Here is an 18805-nt window from a genome sequence, read left to right on the forward strand (position 1 = left end):
CTCGAGCTCCCTAAGCAGGATTCGCTAACTCAAAACAAAACTCCTTTCTTTCAACCTACCTAAGAGCTGAAGTCAAGATTATTGCGCCGAGTCAAGGAAAACCGGCAAACTGGAATTTCTTAGAATAGAGGTGCACATGGTCCTGATATAGATATTTGTAAATACACAGCTTGTTCCTCCCTTTTACCCCGAGCTCGACTTGAAGTGTAGTTTCTTTCCCTTGCTTCCCTAGATTGAAGTTGAACTAGACTAGATTCTTCTTGCTGTTTACTTTCTAACAAGCTTAGACTTTCCTGTAAACCGAACTCCAACAGACCCGCTTGCTGCCCAACACAATAAACTATACTTGAAGAACTGCTACGTGGGGGCTTATCCGAAACTATGCCTTCAGAACCGCTCGTTGATTTGAAGACGAAAACCGGAGATTCCACTCGAACAGGGCATTCTGGTCATTACTTGGAGTAGGCAGTGGACTTACTTGATCTTTCTCCCCATCCCCTGTTTATGATCTTGTTTATAATCCAGGGCCTCTATAATCAGTTTCGGGGTGCTGGAGCTTTTACTTCTCTTTTTGGAGCCGGGCTTGCTTTTGTAGCACCACTTATGGCTTTTGTAGTATACGCTTGTCCCAGGTTCTTGCTTTGTAGTATACGCTTGTCCCAGGAAAGTTCTTGGCGCAAGTCCAGTTGTCGATTCAGAGTCATCAATAAAGTGTAGTTCGGGTACTTTAGTTGCGCGAGGGAACAAGTCCCAAGTTCTGCTTTCTCCTAAGGCTAAAGCACAGAATCATAAGTTGTCTAAGCAGAAAGAAAGGATAGAACTATTATGAAGCTTTCGCTCCTGCGCAGGTTAGTCTCAAGGAATAGTAGAAATAAGAACAAGCAGTGGTATTTACTAAATTAGAAAAGAATTGCCGGATTCCTATTCCCCTAAAGTCCATCTTTACAGCCCGGGGAGGTGAGATAGAGAGTGAAATGGAAATGATGTTCTTGTTTGTTTGTGCAATCGTATAAAGAAGACAGAATATGAATCGGAGTAAGTAAAGTTTCAAGTGACCGTCACTATTGGCTGATAGCAAATTGATAATCTCTCTTCGGATCTTTACCTCAGAGCACTTGAATTGAAAAGAAAGTAGGCAAGCAGACAGGAAGTAGACAACCTCGGTGGAGGGGATGGATTAGTTCAACAGAGCAGAGACATAGGCACCACTCACTAACGACAGAGACATAGGCACCACTCACTTTGCTAACAAGCTACCACAGCACCGAGTAGAAAACAAACAGGACTCTAATCTACCTCTGGCTAAAAAGACAGATGAAACTGGTTGCTTGGCTGGTATTATAGTAGTATTCCATAGTAGGAGTATATTCATATTCCCTTGTAGTGCTGTAGTGGGGCAGTAGTTAGGTTCTATTGCCATGTGTGCTGGATCGTATTATCAATATAAGTATTATCAATATAAGTAAATAACACCATAGCACCAATAAAAGAATAATAGGCAGGAAAGCAAGGCCGAAAGACAGGATAGTTAGTTTGAATAGAGTGGGAACTAAGTAAGCAAGTCAGTATTCTCCTTTGGAATAGAAGGAACAGGTCAAAGTTTGAGTATCAAAAGTCAGGCTTGGGTAATGCAGGGTATAAGGCTGGCTTGGACTATAAGCACATAGTCTTACTTAGCAGCTTGGCTTTGTTTGAGTAGTTCGATTCCCTTACGCATCAATCCTTTATCTTAATAGTAGGTAGTAGCGTACGGGGCTAGCGTATCTAGTAATATACTAATAGTAGTAAGCATCAGTAAGAAACTTATAGGAATACGCGTAAAGTCAGAGAATAATAGGAGAGTCAACATAAGAACCGAACAGGTAAGTATAAGCTTATAAGTCATAAGGGTACCGGGCATAGCTCTAAGTCATTGACAAACAAGAAAGACTTTCACTGCTGTTTCTAAAAACCAACCTGAGTATAGCAAGTATAAGAGATATATGGGTGATCTTGACTCTAAACCCCACTCTTTGCTTGTAGCCTGGCATACCTTTCTTTCGTTCTGCAACTACTAAGTACAATAATGTGACTTATGCTAATCCTTTGACTTATAATAAGGAGTCGACCCAGGCAATACAATAATGCAATTAGACGTACAACTTACTAGATTTGAGCTCCTGGCAAACAGACCTTCACTACTATAACAGGCAATCCAACTCATACCAATAAGAATTTCGGAACTAGCAATCGAACAGCAAATAGGGAAACCAACTATGGCCAACCAGAATCAAACTCAGAATAAAGGCTTTAATACGAAAATAGGACTTTCGCTACAGATAACAAGGCTGCCTTTACGGAAGGAAAAGCTGCTTCCCATGGCTCCTATTCCTACTGCACTGTCTTTGATTCTACTTATCTTAGTTTTCAGTACATAGCTACCGGCTTCTATTCTTACTAATACGAATCCAAGTCTCCCGACCTTACTTGTATTCCCCGCAGGCTCAATATTATTTTGATGCTCCTGCCTTCAATGCCTATTTCCGAGGTTAACTTACTCGCTTTGAAACTTATACTTATTAGAGTGAATCCGCCCCGCCTTACTTTCTTTCCTGAGCTTACGAGAATAGGGCTGTCCCTCTGTGCTTTGATTCCATCTATTTCCCCTTACCTTACTTGTTAGGTTTACTCGTATACTCTGAAATACCTTGTGATTCTATTAGTTTATATTAATACAGTTGTGACCTTACTATTATGATAAGAGAATGGATAAGTACGGCTACTATTATAAGATATATATAAGATATCCAAATAACAAATAACAGAATTCAATCAATCAGTAAAAGAGACAGACAGCCAGACAAGACACTACGCCAAGTAACTATAAGAAGAGAACTCGGAACTCATACTTTATTTACTATCTACCGGGTCGAACTACTTATTTGGATTCTTTGACTTAGCGACTCAATTCTGTATTTCACCTATGGGCCCGCCCTTTTCCCGGCTATCAGTACGAAACGAAACCCTACTTATGAGACCTCGGCTCGGAACTCATTCCTTAGTTACTGACTTTGACTCTTTTACTTACTGGGCTCACTCCGGCACTCCCGCCTTCAACACAAATGCCTAGCTTCTCTTTAGTCCGAAACTACTTTATATCGTTCCGTAGTTCGAGTTAGGGCCTTCTTGCTTTCCTTCTCGCTTCTCCGTTCTGATACCGCTACTAACAAGAAAAGGGCTACTGGCAAATAGCCTTGCTTTTATTACTTTATCGTCGACTACCTCACCCGTCTTTAAGGCTTTCAGCACCCGAAGGCATAGAGAGTAAGTAACTAATTCAATATATATTAATGAGCTATGAGCTAGTCAAGTTTTCTCCCTTCCATTCCTATTAGTATTTGGTTTAGTCTAATACCTCTTGATCGAAAACAGCATCTACGCTTGAAAACTCTGACTACTTATTGGAATTCTTTAGCTTGGGATCTAGGCTTACTTGACTTTATCTTATTCTTATGGTTGAGTTAGAACCTTACTTATCTACTTATCTAGGTACATGCCAAGCCTTACTTACTGCCCCGGCACTCCGAACTCCCTTCCCACGCTCAATTCTTTATCTCCTGATCTAACTCTTACGCCCCTGTTTGAAAGTTGTATTTCACCTTTGAATTCCACTTGCTGCTACCAGAACTTGACTATTGACTATTAGAATTGGACTCAGTAGCACAGGAACTGGACCAGTATCAACAGCCCTACCACCTTAACTCTTTACTTCAATCAAACCCTCCCGCTACTTACTTGCTTTCTTTAGCTTAAACCTCATTCTTACTTACTGCATATTATTCCTCAACTGATGACTTGAGTTCTTTAGCAGCTGGTTTTGATCCTTATTTGTCGGGCACTTAATTATACTATGACTAATCAGAATGCACTGTAGTAGCCCAAGCCTTACTATCAGCAATAGAAAACGGACCTATCTCCCCCAGGAACCAAGCCTTTCTTTGCTTGCTCCAACTCTCACTATCTTTGCTTTGAAACTGACTCTTTGGTATCGCTGTCCGAGCCGAGTAACGAGTATGTCACTCCCAACTACAACCCTTCCAATACTTTCGATAAACCTAACTAACCTGCCTCTCGGGCTTACTTTGCTACATCTCAGGCGACCTTTCCTCTCTTTTGTTCTGCATAGCTCGATTGCTGGTCTGCCCCCCACGGGCTTTAACCCTTAAGCTAGCTCCGGGCCTGGCACTGCTCTCTTTAAAACTCGATTTCACCCCTGATTCTTTTACTGGTTAGTTCCATTCTGTCTTCTTGGATTGATCTCTACTATTGCTGCTAGCTACAATCTGCCTACGAGACTCAACACCCACATCCTGTATTCCTGATCTAAATCGGATACTATGCTAGATCATAACCTAGCCCATTGATACTAAAACATTGCAATAGAAGGTTAACTAAAGAGCGTAAGGCAGTAGTTACAGTTTGAAAACACGGATAGCCCGATAGTCGGTAAAGGGTGCTTTGGCAATAGGGCAGCCTTGGAAGCAGTGGTCCGATCTAATATAAAGTATTAGAAGCGGTGATTTGAGTTTGAAATAAAGGAGAGGCAGCCTTATAGACAGAGCTAGCGGAAGATTAATAAAAGAAAGAGCGAGGGCCAACTAAAAGAATAAGATCAAGGGGGGTTGTGGCCGACTTAGAGTTATACGTTGCTTGGCTAACGCTCTTCATCCTTGTTACCTGTCTTTGATTCTCATAAGTGGTATTCCCATAGTAGTATAGTAGCTGTGCTCGCGTAGGCAGTAAAGCCAAACTCAAACTAAGTATAGGTAGACTAGTAGGAAGGAAGGTAAGCTTTGAGGTCATTAGCCAAAGAAGTAAAGTAAGCCAGGGCGGACTAGCGCAATAGGAACACAAGGCCCAGAGCTATTAGTTTCAGAATTCAGATAGATATATTCAAAGGATTATTAATAGGAGACCAGAGTACTTAATTTCATCATGAAATGAACAAGACAGAATGCAAGATCGAGCACTAAACTAAGGTAGCAATAAAGCAGTGGCAGAGCCGAACTCCCTCGCCTGCTCCTACAGCTTATAAAACCCTAGCTCGGAACTCGGAGGCTCACTCACTTGGTTTAGTATGCCCTTATCAAAATCGTAAAAGAACTTGGTGTTTCTTAGTAGAATTCCCTAAATAAGATGGAAGAGAATCTAATATAGAATAACGTTTAAATACACAAAAAACTAGACCAGTTAATCGCACCTCAATGAATGAGCTATGAAACACTATGCTATGAATTCCCGAGGTACTTAAGCGGGTTCCAATATCTTCTATTTAGATCCTAGGAGAGTCTGGGCAGCTGAACGGAATAGCTGAGAACAAGCCGGAAGCAACGTACAGTAAGTGTTGACAGTCAGAGGAAAGGAGCAAGAGAGGCAGAACAATAACGCGGAGAGAAGACGAGCAGAAACAAGACTAAAGAGCCCAATGTGGGGAAGGAAACCAAGAAGGAATCCAAACTCCAGAAAGGGACAAGACAAAAGGGTGGAAAGCGAACAAGGAAGAGATGTCCACAACAAGACCCAACAGGGGCAAGCAAGAACAAGAGCAATGGAATGGAAGCAAAGGTAGTAATAATCCAAATCAGTAGTTAGGTATGTAAGGTAGTAGGGTAAGCCCCAGGCTAAGTGTCAAGGTAGCAGGGATCCGATTCAGTAGTTAGGGAGCGAAAAGCAGTGATGTCAGGTTGAGAACAAAGATGAGAATCAGGCCCTGTTTGCCAGCAGTTCATTTCCTATTAGCGGAGGAGTCAAACTTCACCCAAGAGGAGTCGGACTGAAACAAGGGAGTGGGAGTGGCGAGTAGGGGAACGAATCTAATACACACTACCTGGGGAACTGACTACTACTACTACACTGGTCTGCTACTAGTGATGTGAACTACTCTACTATATGATAATAATAAGAAAAACCCTTGTAAGCAAGGCTCCATCTAAGCAAGAGAGTAAGAAGCAAAGAAAGCAACTAATCAATTGAAGAATCAAAGTCAGCAGTAAAAGAAAGTCAGGTAGATAAGTACCGTTTGCCGGGCAGTCTTGGGCAGGTGAGTCAACTTCTGTATTTGTAGTTCAAGCCTTTCCGTTAGTAAAGTAAGGCTCCGGATCGGTAGAATCTCATATAAATGACACTGAATCAATACTTGAAATACAGTATATGAGAATGGTGGAACAAGAAAATCAAGTCAAGTCAAACCAATAGGTAGTATTATCAGACTAATATAGGGGAGGCATGTACTGAGGATTGCTTTCATTTCGTAGCTGGCCCCTGTCCTACTTCCATCCTTTACTTGGGCCTGACACGCCTATCTTCTATTCTTTATCTAATGATCCGGATCTCTCTCTGCTTTGGCTCTACCACTCCATGCCTCAAGCCTGCCTTGCACTCTGCTACTACTATCTTTAAGTCGGATTTGCCTAACTCTAAAGTGGAATAGCGCGGATCCAAAGGATGTCTACAATAAACCCACCGAGCGCATTCTTACAAACTAACTTACACTCTTCCACTACTAGATCTCATTCTCATATTTGTTCCTTCAATACCTATCACGAGGTTAACTCAGTGAACTACTGAATCTAATGCTTGCTTATTCGCCTTTAAGCTTATACTAGTACCGATCAGACTCTTATTACTACAGGCGAGGCTGATCTTTTAATAGGATAGGCAATTCCTTTTTGCTAATATCCATATGATGGGTGTAGTAGTTGACTTCTAATACAAGCAGTGGGCAGGTCTAATCTAATGTGGCAGTAGTGCATTCTGAGAAGCAGTATAGTGAAGGTCTCGGTACCTGTAGTTAGATCCCCAGTTTGTAGTTATCGTCTAGTGAATACAGTGTTATAGCTTGGTTGCCAGCAGCTCAATTCCTGTTAGCACTAGTTTGAGACGCTCCCCAAAAGTTAAGTATTATTTGGAGTATAGTAGTGAAGTTCCTGTTTATTTGTTTTTCCTTCTTATTTGTAGTATAGTAGTTCCGTTCCTTAGTTTCGTCGTGGATTCTTTCTTGTTAGCCCGGGTTGTCGATCAGGATTGAACCTAGTGGTAGTAGGTTGAAAGCTGAGATACAATTTGATAGCCCGGAATAGGAGACTACATCTTAAGAAGCGAGGATCCAAATCTCATCCCATACATAGTTCCAGAAATCAAGTAAGCTGTGTTGGAACGAAAGCAAAGACTGTAAGAATGATGTAAGTAAGGCAAGGCTAATAGAGTAAGCACTGTAAGAATGATGTAAGTAAGGCAAGGCTAATAGACGGTAAGGCAAGGTCCCAGTTCAGTAAAATAAGTTTGAGTGTGTGGGCATAAGTCCTATAGACACTGTTTAATCCCCTATAGCGTAGTATGGAATAGAGTCATCAAGCTAATAGACAGGAAAGGGAGGCTCCAGGAATAGGTAGTAAGCCCGGGAGCTAGCAGAGAGAGGGGCGTTCCTGGAATTAGAGAATGATATGAAGAAATGGGAGACTTAACCCAAGGAGAGTTAGGTGTGAGGTAGTTAGCCTTGTTAGCAGCAGTTTCATTCCAATAGTGGATTCCCATGCCCCTGTTTGAGTTTGCTAAGCATTTGTGGGATTCCTTATTCGTAGTTTGATCCCTAGTAGTTTCAGTTTCATTAATAGGGTTGGCCCCGATTGTCTAATTCCGAGTTGCTATTTCCACTATTAGTAGTTGTATTGGTTTCATTCCCTACTTCTTAGTTGGCATTCTTTCACTTATGTTACTCGCACATAGGAATGCAAGGGCGAACTAAAGCATGGAAGTCCAAAGTCTTAGATTGGGAGTGGGGAGCTTAGTCCTGATAAAGGGAATTCATATTTGTATGTCCGGGCGGTAGTTTGAAACTAGCAGTTAAGGCAGGAGCCTAAGCCCTATTGTGGTAAGGAAAATAAGAATAAGGTAAAGGGGAGGCAGAGCCAAGCTTGGATAAAGGAAAGGTAGACTTTACTTAAAGTCAAGGGATAGAGGCTGTGAGAAAAAAGGGATAGAGGCTAAGGTATAGTAGATAAAGATCCGATGCTGTGGTTAAGGAACTAAAGCCCAGGTCCAATAGAAAGTATAGTTCCGGAAGTGCTTGTTGGTGACTCTAAAGATGGTGTTGAAACCTATCTAGTAGTTGACTGAGTCGGGGCCTGTAGCGAGTCCTGTCTTTATAGCGGTAGTGGTCTCATAGAAGCAGGTAACTCATAAACCCTAGGATCAGAAAGAATGCAACATATACATAAGGAGTAGGGGGACTAAGGAGCGGATAGGAATAATAAAAGGCCGGGAGTTTACATTCCGCGTAGGAGCATGTAGTTCGGAAACGGAAGTGATAGAGTAGAGCATGTAGTTAAGAAACCTAAGTTATAGAGTCAACATGTAGTTAAGAAACCTAAGTTATAGAGTAGAGCATGCAGTTAATAAATGAATCTTTTCCTCGGCAAAAGGGAAAGTAGTTGACAGAACAAGTTCCAGAGAATAATAAAGATCATCAGCGGAATCAATTCGCCTTTCGGAGGCAACATGAGCATTTTGTGTTGTGACGCGCAGTCAACAGGGAGTCAGCTGAATTAGCAGTTCCAGTGTTTGGCTACGACAGAGGTGCTTCTTCCGCTAGTGCGCAGCGAGTTTAAGTTTCATCGTGAAGATCAACTGATGAAGCGAGTTATAAGTAATAGTGGCATCTGTGTCTGTTGGTGACGAGAGAGAAGCAGAGAGAGGCTCAAGCAGGTGAGGAATACTGATAAGAAGCATCAGAATAAAGATCGTCAGCAGCAAGTTCAATTTCCGTTGGAAAAAGAGAAGAATAAAGTGCAGAATATCGGCACCCCTAGCTCATAAGCGTTAACGGAGTGGAGCAGAGGCCACTCGAAAGATGGGTGTTTCTATGGGTTAAAGTACTATAAGTAGTATTGAGCCCTACTCTCCAGATGGGTGCCTTAACAAAGTCAGTGGTACAAATAATTTCGTTCTTCTCGCCTTAGGAGTGTTCGTTGATTTGTCAGTTCCATTTCTCTTTCCGTTTGATTTGACTTGCGCTACTTACTTTATACTTTTGACTTTCTACTTTACCTTACCGCTCTCTGTGGGCAGTAGATAAAAGAGATTCGGCTTCTGGGGACTTTGACACTAATTCACTTACCGCAACAGAATAAACCTAACAGCCGAAAACAGGAACTGTAAGAACTCTAGAACTACTACTTTCTAGAACTACTACTTAACTGCCGCCATGAATACCAAATGGACTAGTAGGAAGTTGAAGCGCCTGCCGCCATGAAGACAGCACTTTTCTTACCTTGCAGACAACGAGCTAGAGCACCTTAACAAGTAAACCTTTCTCAGGGATGAAGTGTCTGGTTTGATAGAACCAGGACTTTCCACTGCTCTAACAGATTCATTTCTTCTACTAGTACTACTTCTTGGCTGATAGCAATTCTATACTGAAGTACTTCTAGCTTCCTCTACTTTTGTACTTCTAGCTTCCTCTACTTCCTCTACTTTAGTTCAATTACTTGCCTTATACTAGCTGCGTAAGATTGGTAATAGAACTACTTTTACTGTTTTAGAGTTATGAGCGCTTTACCTTAGTTGTCCCAGCCCAGCTCTTGAAACGGAGCGGAGTCTGATCCTGCTCTTGTGTTACTCGTACTATTGCTACAGGGGTTCCTCAACGCCCAGCTGCTTTTCCTTACACTAAGTAATAGGTATAAGATCAAAGTAATAGGTATAAGAGCCGAGCAACTACTAACGGACAATTTCACTTAACCTAGAAACTCACTAACACACTTGGGTTTTGTTTGGCGAACTCAGTCAGGACAACCTCCGCTGCCCTTGCATCTAGTTAACTTGTTTCTTGTGCCGAGTCAAACTCATCATTAATTATATCTCGCGCAATAAAGTTAGATCAAAAAGAAAGGGAAGTCGGCTTGTTTACTAAGATCTATATTCCATCAATTCCACACTTCAATCTCGAATCGAATGCCCTGTTCCTGTGAGAGTTAGTGTTGAAGACCTGTCCATGGTTAGTGAGTTACCTGAGTTTGACCTATGAGTTTGACCTATAAGTAGTGAGGGTATAGTTCGGTATGGCGCCTATAGATAACCTGTCCTGTCCGAGAAACTAGTAGTTGCGGTAAGTAAGTGAGTGGAAGTCCTCTTGAGAGCTTTCCCGCTCCCTTATGATTAGTATTAGTCTCGATATCCCTTACCAAGTAGTAAACAAAGAATTTGACTAGCTTGACCTAGACCACTCCTTTGACTTGTGTCTGCTTGTCGGCTTGTCGGACAGGAATCTCTGAGTTTTGTTAGCGCAGAGAGGAAAGGAAACCCAGAAAAGATTGGAATTGAGTTGACCGAGCACAAGGTATACCTTTGTTCGGCGTCAGTGAGCTTTACCTTCCTTATAGTACTGAAGTTATGAATTGCTATCAGCCAAGTCGACAAACTACCACTAGTACTAGAGCAATAAACCCCTTACAACAATTAACTGAATTCAGAACTATTAACAGAATGAGGCTCATCTACTGTTGTTGCTTGGTAGTTGGTAACGTCACTGATTTTATGGCCCTTAGCCCAAGGTGTCTTAGAGAGATAGAATCCTAGTATCTAATTCTAATCCAGAGTTTCATAAGACTTACTCGCTCGCAAGGAACCTAGACTAAACTCGCACACAAAGAAGGTCGATGATCCGGACTCAGAAAAGGAAGAATTGATTGCTACAACTTACTATAAAGGCCTCGACACTGATTTCATTGCCAGTTTAAGGAGACAAAGTGACAGAGTTGAGGTAGGTTCGGGAGACAATTCATAAAAGCACTTCCACTAAGTAAATAAGTATTTATAACATTTTGTCAATAGAGAAAACCTGTCCTGAGGCACTGTTATATACTACCGTTTGATACCTTCTTTCTTATAGAATACTATAATGAAGTTATGAGCAAAAGTCCAGTGAAACTTGTATATAAGGGCCCCGGGGTTGATGCGCGTATAGTTCTACCGCCGACCTAGGAACGGGAGCAGATCTACTTCCCGAATTATGTTTATGGCCTTATCTTATCTGTGGATTCAACTCAAACTTAACTACTTGCTGCTTACTTGCTATATTCCTATGCTAATGGAATTGACTGAATAATGAGAGTTGAGAGAGGGTTGACAGCTAGTGTTAAGCAATGCTAGTTTAGATGGAATGCTCTTGTTGTTGGCGAAAGATCTGAACTCGTTAAGTCTAGGAAAGTTGCTCCAGTGCGTGCGGTATCAAGTATTGTTCCCCGAACTAAGGAGTAGAAGATAGGCCCTTCCCTATGCACCCGTTGAAAGGAATATCTATCTTATATATATATCTATATAATCAATGAGTTTCCTCAACGTTAGCTGAGATACAATGAAGACAGGAACAGCTCCAGACTATCGGTCTCTCGAAGAAATCTATTAGGGATAGGGGCAGGGCAGTGAGAAATAAAATCAATTCGAAAAACTAGAAAAAGATTCCAAAAAGTGAGAAACTACTTGAGGCAAGCTACTCTTCTCTGTCAGTTAAGGGTGTTTGGCGAGGCGATAGTAGCAACAGTTGCTCACTTGATCTTCTTTATATAAGGATTCCACTTTCACTTCACTCTCACAGGACTACCGGGAACGAACACAGTACTTATATCTTTAACTCCTTAGCTCATTCTATCCAGCACTAGCATAAGTCTTACTAGCAATAGAATCGGTCTCGCTACCCTGGCTTGAAGCCTGCCCAGCATCGGTATCAGTCTTGCCCTCGGGTCGGGTAGGCTGCCACTCCTTAGCTTCATTCTTTGACCTGCTAGCTCCATTCCGATACCTACTAGTTCAATTCTGAGTCTTATACCTAGCTGCACTAGCATCAATACCACTAGCATAAGTAGCACTTGTTTAAGACCCTAGCGACCAATAAAGAGAATCGATACCACCAGCATCAGTCCGAGAATAGCTACCCCGGCTCTAAGTCTGAGCAGCCCTCAGTTGAGTCTTGAACGACCGTAGTTGCATTCTGAGTATGACTTGTTTCGTTCTTGCTGACACCGGTGGAAGCCTTAGTAGATCTAGTTTGAGGCTTGCCCTCGCTCGTTCCACTCTTCCACTGCCCGGTTGCATTCTTGATGTCAGTGGTTTTAGTCTATTAGTTGGGTGCCTCGGTCCTTAGTATCAGTCTTGCTTGCCTTGGTTGCAGGCTTGGAAGCATGGGTTCGGTTCTTAGATGCACTGGTTTGGTTCTCGCTGGCACCGGTTTCAGGCTTGTTGTTAGTGGTTGAAAGCCTTACCGCAATTCCCCCATGGTATAGTATAAGTAGCACCGGTATCAGTCTTTGATGCACTGGGTTGATTCAGTAACTACCAGACTTACCGCAATTAGCCCCTTCGATGAGTTAGTCTATACTTACCGCAAATAGCCCCTTCCCTAAATCTTAGTAGTATTTACCGCAAATAGCCCCACTTAATGATATATTTGTATTTACCGCAATTCCCCCCTTAGTATAGTAATAGATGGCTAACTTACCGCAATTCCCCCATAGATCTTATTGGAGCCTGGTTAGTAGTGAGTGAAGCCTGTACCACCTGACACAAAGCCTGGTTTACAGTGGTTAGAGACCTTAGCTACATAATAGAGACCTTAGCTACCCCGTTTCGTTCCTGTCGGGGCACTCTTTAAGGCTGTCGAGTAGTGGTTTCAGCCTGTGACTCCTTAGTTTGGTTCTGATCTTAGCAGCTATAGTATTGGATTCACTGGGTTAAGTCTGTAACTCACCCCTCTCATTCTCACTACCCGGGCTTGCAGTCTTGGATTCACTAGTTGGATTCTGAGCCTACCCGGTATCAGTCTTTAATGAGTTAACTCCATTCTGAGCCTACCCGGTATCAGTCTTTAATGAGTTAACTCCATTCCGAGCCTACCCGGCATCAGGCTAGTTACCTTTGCTCTCAGGCTGTGATGCACTTAAGGCTTGCACTCCTGGGGTTGGTTCTTAGAGGCAGTGGTTTCGTCCCTGTTGGGGTACTGTTTGGTTCTGTGACTGGAGGAGAGCTCTCTGGTTCTGTGACTGACTTAGCTCATTCTGAGTCACTCAGTTACTGTTTCAGGCTTGGATTCATGGGTTTGATTCTGAGTCTCTCACTCCGCTCTTGCATTCTGGTTGTTAGTGGTTTCGAGTTTCATCCTATCCGTTCACCTATATAAAGAGAATATAGAATTTAGTAGTTCATTAGTATAGATCAGAGCCACACAATTATATCTTTTGTTCTATGCTTAACACAAGCACTAGAGACTTCCCTTCCAATGAGCACCAACACAAGCACCCGAGCCTAGCATTGGAATTCAATAAGTCAGTCCACCACCCGACCCATAGTCATAGAATGAGTAGTTGTGGTCACCACCCTTCCTATTGATCACACCACCACTCCTATTGAGAAATAAGGATTCAATTTACACCCGCAACGCTCGTAAGGATTTAATTGACACCCGAAATGACATATAACTTTACATAGAATTTCATTGAAACCTAAAAAATACGGATTGAATGGACACCCGCACCGCAGCAAAAGTACCCGACCCGCACTGGATTGATTGTATCTCTCGTTGCCTCTCCTCTGGCTATAAGGATCCAACATCAATCATACCTTTTGCCCACATCTCCTCTTGCTACTAGCTAATCTCTATCCTATCCCTCTGATCTTGCTCTTGAAACTAAATCACCTTTACCCCCGGCTTCCTTACCTGATCTTTTCACAGCGGATTCTCTTTCTTCTGTATTCGGCTCATCTACCTCAGGCTATTTGAACTAAGGCTCATCTACTTAAGTACAGAGCCATAAAAGTATTAGTTTCTGGACTACTATACTGGTTAGCAAGGGTCAATGTTCTTAATAATAAATGAACTATAACAGCCAAGACAAAGATAACCAAGCTACTACTAGCCTAATAAGTAAGGGCAAGTAACTACTAATCCTGAGTTAACCTGTGCTCGAGCGTCAGTGTGTTACTGTTTTAGTGCATTTTGAGTGTATACCTTGATCCAGGAGTGAAATCAGATCTCTTCCCTTGTAAATCAACCTTTAACCTATAATAAGTGTGAACCCCGAAACGAACTAACTCTATCTGACTTTCCTACTAGCTTCCCTCTGAGTTGCATTCTGATCTTGTGTATCGCTTCAGGCTTGTTGTTACTGGTTGAAGTCTTAATTTAAGGGCGTGTTAAGGCTGTTACTACCTAGGTAAATTCACCATGCCTATACAGGAGTAGCGGTAAGTGAGTTCAGACTTGGTAGCAGTGGTTCAATTCTTAGACACCCGAGTCGAATCCTATCACTCTGGTTCCTGCACTGATCTGGTTTACATACTTTGTTGACTTACTATGTGGGGAAGGGTAGTGGAATAAAAGCAAGGTTCTAGTTCTGTAAAGGAAGTCTGATTTTAGAGCCTAAGTCTATGTCCACTGGCCAAGCTAGCTACTACTTTTACCAAAACACGGGAAAAATAGACGCAAAGGTGAAAGCTCCTGCCGCTACACTTACGTAGTTCCTTGGCCACTACTGGATGACAAGATTGGAATTCGCAGATATATAAGTGGCACAGGACTCAACTTTGACTATATACTTAGTTCCGGCTCATCTAACTAAGGCTAATCCACAATTGAATATCTCTCTTATTGAGCACCAGGTAAAGAATGTTGTTACCTAACTGCTTCCCTTGGAAACCCGACACCTATAATAAGTCCCCGAGTTCCACTCTTGCTACTAAATACAGTCTCTTCTCTTGCTCCAAAGAAGCTCTTAACTACGAAACTAGTTGCTACCCGGGCAAGCTACAGCCCTATAGCATCGGGGGCCAAGTAACGACTACAAACACATTAGCTCGCTACCGCACAAGCACTGAATCCTCTCCTTTGGCTATCATCTCGCCGGCAACTAATCCTCTCCTCGGGCAACTAAGACTTCCTCGCCTCTGGTAAAGCACCGAACCAGCCTCTACTCTCACCACTAAAGCACCGAACCTACCTCTAAGAAGTGTGAACCCCGACTCGAGCTCTGGCAACTACTATACTACCAGGACCCGAACACAGGACTTGGTCAACTAATACTGTTAGGGCTCTGGACTACTATACTACTTATTCAACTACTCGTATACTAGGAACAGCTCCTTAAGCTAGTGTTCGGCAACAAGAACTCTCCTCTTGCTCTTCTCGGGCAACAATAACCATACCTTTCCTATTACCAATTCCCCTCATTTAGTACTGGGTAGAAACCTATGCTATGCACTTAAGTATCAAGTTACATATCAAGACGACTTTATGCTCGAAGTCAAGTATTCAGTTTCAAGCCTAATATAAGTAAGGGCAGCTGCCCGGGGTTAAGGAAGTTCAGGGAAAGAGTCATCGGTGTCAGCAGTTCTAAAGTCAGCTACAAGTTCAAAGGAGACTTCCCACACCAACACAAGATCAGGATCTAGATCTATTATCCCTATTCATTCTTAGTAACCCACTTTCAAGTATCTTCTTTCTCTAACAATAGGATTGGGAAGCAGTGGTTTCATTCTTGTTGTTATGAGTAGAATTCTTAGTCTGTAACTTCCTTGTTCTATTTCTTTGACTCCGCCGCTTCATTCTGTGACTTACTAGCCCGTTGCTTGGCTCTGTAATTCAAGTTTCTAGTTGCGAGGCTTTCAGCACCTTCAGATGCTCTTCCCAGGCTGTTACTTACTAGCTGCCCTCTAGCTTTAAAGCTTATACCTACTAGTGGAATTCTTGGATTTACTGATTGAACTCTGAGTTATGGATACATATGCCTAGCAGTTATGGATACATATGCCTAGCCTTGCTCACCCTAGTTTGATTCACCAAGCTTAGAGCCAAGTCACAACTATGGGTTTCTCTTTTGACTACCCGAGCCTAGTAACTTCATGAAACAAGTAAGTAAACAAAGTCAGTAAACCAGCCGACCCTACCTCGACTCTGTCCTGTGTGCGCCTTATGTACTCGTTCCATTCTTCTTTTCGGTATTCCTCGTTCCATTCTTCTACTTAACTAGCCCCATTCTTAGTGTTAGTGCTTGGCCTTGGACTCCTGAGTAGAATTCTGTACTTACCTCGATAGGTGTGAAGACTGGTTAGCACTGGTTTGGTTCTGTAACCCGGAGACAACTGCTTGGCCTTGGACTCCTTAGTTACATTCTTGCCCTTACCGGTTTGATTCTCATTGGTGCCAGTTCCATCCTATGCCTTACTCGTTGATGTCTTGATTTACTGATTTCATTCTGAGTTTCATCGGGAATCCTTATCCTTAATAAAGATATATTCAATTATCTATTCATTTTCCCTACTATGTCTGTACTGAGTTAGTATATGAGAAATCCAAGTCTGGCCCCCTGTTTTTCTTTGAATTAAGCTATTCTTACGGTGTTAAGTCGAGTCCAGGTCCCGTATATTCTTATTGTCTTCCCCTCGCCCACCTCCCCTCTCAAGTGACTTCTTTTCTTGTCTTCCAAGTGAGTCCACCACCCTAACTAGTCTAGCTAGTAAGTCAACAAGCCCTACCCACACCCTAACAACCAAGAAAGGAAGGAAAGGAGCACTACCCTTAAGCCCCGCGCCTGACGCGTCACACGAACAAAGGAATTGAGGAAGGTGAACACAGGACTAGTAACAACTTTAGCACAACGTAGTAAGTAGTTGCTTGGCGGCCATTAGGAGTTGCTTGGTGGATAAAACTGCCAATACCAAGTAGTCAATAAAGAACAAAATCCTAGGGGATCCCCTCATAATCAAACCAGTGCTTCTCATAATCTAACTTATAATACAAAATACGCCGACTTACCGGCAATAGCGCATAGAGGCAATCAACCCTAAACATTACTTCTTCACCAACCCCAGCTACTAGTCAGACTAAACTGTATTATAGGCCTGCTCCACTGCTTTTAGGACTATTGTTACTGAACCTGACTCCTTACTTGCCTAGTTTTACTGCCTCTAAGGGGTCTCATTCTATTACTCCCTGCCTCAAGTCTGCATTGCCCAACTCGAAAGCAGTGTCTACTTAACTATTGATGGTCCCTAAAAGCATTTGAGAGTGCACCAACCACCTACCTATGAATTAACGAGGTACCTGCTATTACTGGGCATCGAACCAACCAGCGAAAGACTTGTTGACGTTACCTTGAGTTGAGGTAGGCTGAGCTATGTTTACTTAAATGAAAGAATGAGCTATGCCAAATGTTTACTTAAATGAAAGAATGAGCTATGCCAAATGAAGAAATTGTAGTGCTACTTGAAGAGTATGTGGTTGCATGGGAGCTATAGCGCATGTGTGTTTGTTTCTCCCTTGGGTATGTGGTGGGTACTATGGTATGTTTATCCCATGGGTAGGTATGTTTGTGTCGGTGTTCCATACTGGTTTCCTCCGCTTGAATTCTGTATTGACTACTGTGCAAGGTACCTTCGATATATGTCCCTAATGTAAGATGTGGTGTGTGACCGCTCCGTGGATGCCTGGCCTGTAGTAATTGCATAATGGGTTCCGAAGCTAAGTAATTGCATCATCGGTTCCAAAGCTAAGTCAGAGAATAACGGGTTCCAAAGCTAAGTAATAGCAATAGAATGATGGTAATTGTCATATAATAATGAAGGTGAAAGACCTAAGTAGTAACAGAATGAACCCGATTGAGTTACAGTTAGACCTATGAATTGCACTCAGTAGTAACAGAATGAAACTCGCTACTATAAACAACTGATCTCAAGTAAAGTCTGGTCTGGTCAGGTGTTGGCCCTTAGAATGCATTTATGTAGTTGTCTTACCTCTTGACTTGATTCTTCCTGGGCCTCTACTCTACTTGAAGTTCGGAATGCCATCAAGCAGCTTCTCTCGCAAAAACATCAATGGAATCCCTTGCCAAATGGTCTTGCTATATGGTAGAGAAGAAAGTCAAGTAGAAACAGGCGCAAAGTAGGCGCCAAGTCACGTATACAAACACATAGCAAGTAGTTGCCCCTTTCCTCTCTCTCCTCTTTAAGCAAATAAAGTTATTGCTCTGGACTACTTCCCATTCCCACTCCAATCCTTACCTTCCCTTACTTATGAACAGGAACAGTCCACTTTTCACTGGCAAACAACCAATAAGGGCCTCCATACTTCCTCTGTGAACTCAGGCTCACTATGCTTTCAACGGGCTCCTGCCGCTCGAGATGTAGTTACTTGGCCCGGTCTCTCAGGCGTACGTACTGTCTTTGAGTCTTGCTTTACTGTATTTCTAGGTTGACTCTCCGGCGTAGCTAGCGCTTCTCATTACCCAATCGCCCCCTAGCTGTATATCCTCTTAGTTATCAAGCTAGAACTACCGAACCTAAGGCTTGACTCGCCCACAACTAATATAAAGAGAAGGGAAGGGAATCAGAAAAGAGAAGGGAAGAGAATCAGACTTATAAGTAAGATACATCGTACAGGGAATATCAATATTTTCACTATGATCCCGGGCTAACCGCCTTTCAGATCAGTCTATCTCTTATAGCTATCAAACTAAAACGGTGCTTTTCATTCTGGATTTTAGAATAAGGAAATCAACCATTACTACCGGAATAACAAGTAAACAAAGAATTGAGCTACTGCTAACAGGAATGCAATTTGCAATAACAAGAAAGAAACTAGTGCTCTCGTACTTGGACTGGTGCTTCTCATAACCAACCTCAAAAAGGGGAATGACACTACTACCTCACAGAGCGGAACAAGCGCTAACGAGACTTGAGCTACCGCTTCTAATACTAAAACACAGAAGTGGGACTAGCTTGA

Source organism: Musa acuminata, unplaced genomic scaffold (genome assembly GCF_036884655.1).
Source record: "Musa acuminata AAA Group cultivar baxijiao unplaced genomic scaffold, Cavendish_Baxijiao_AAA HiC_scaffold_496, whole genome shotgun sequence".
Taxonomy (NCBI): Eukaryota; Viridiplantae; Streptophyta; class Magnoliopsida; order Zingiberales; family Musaceae; genus Musa; species Musa acuminata.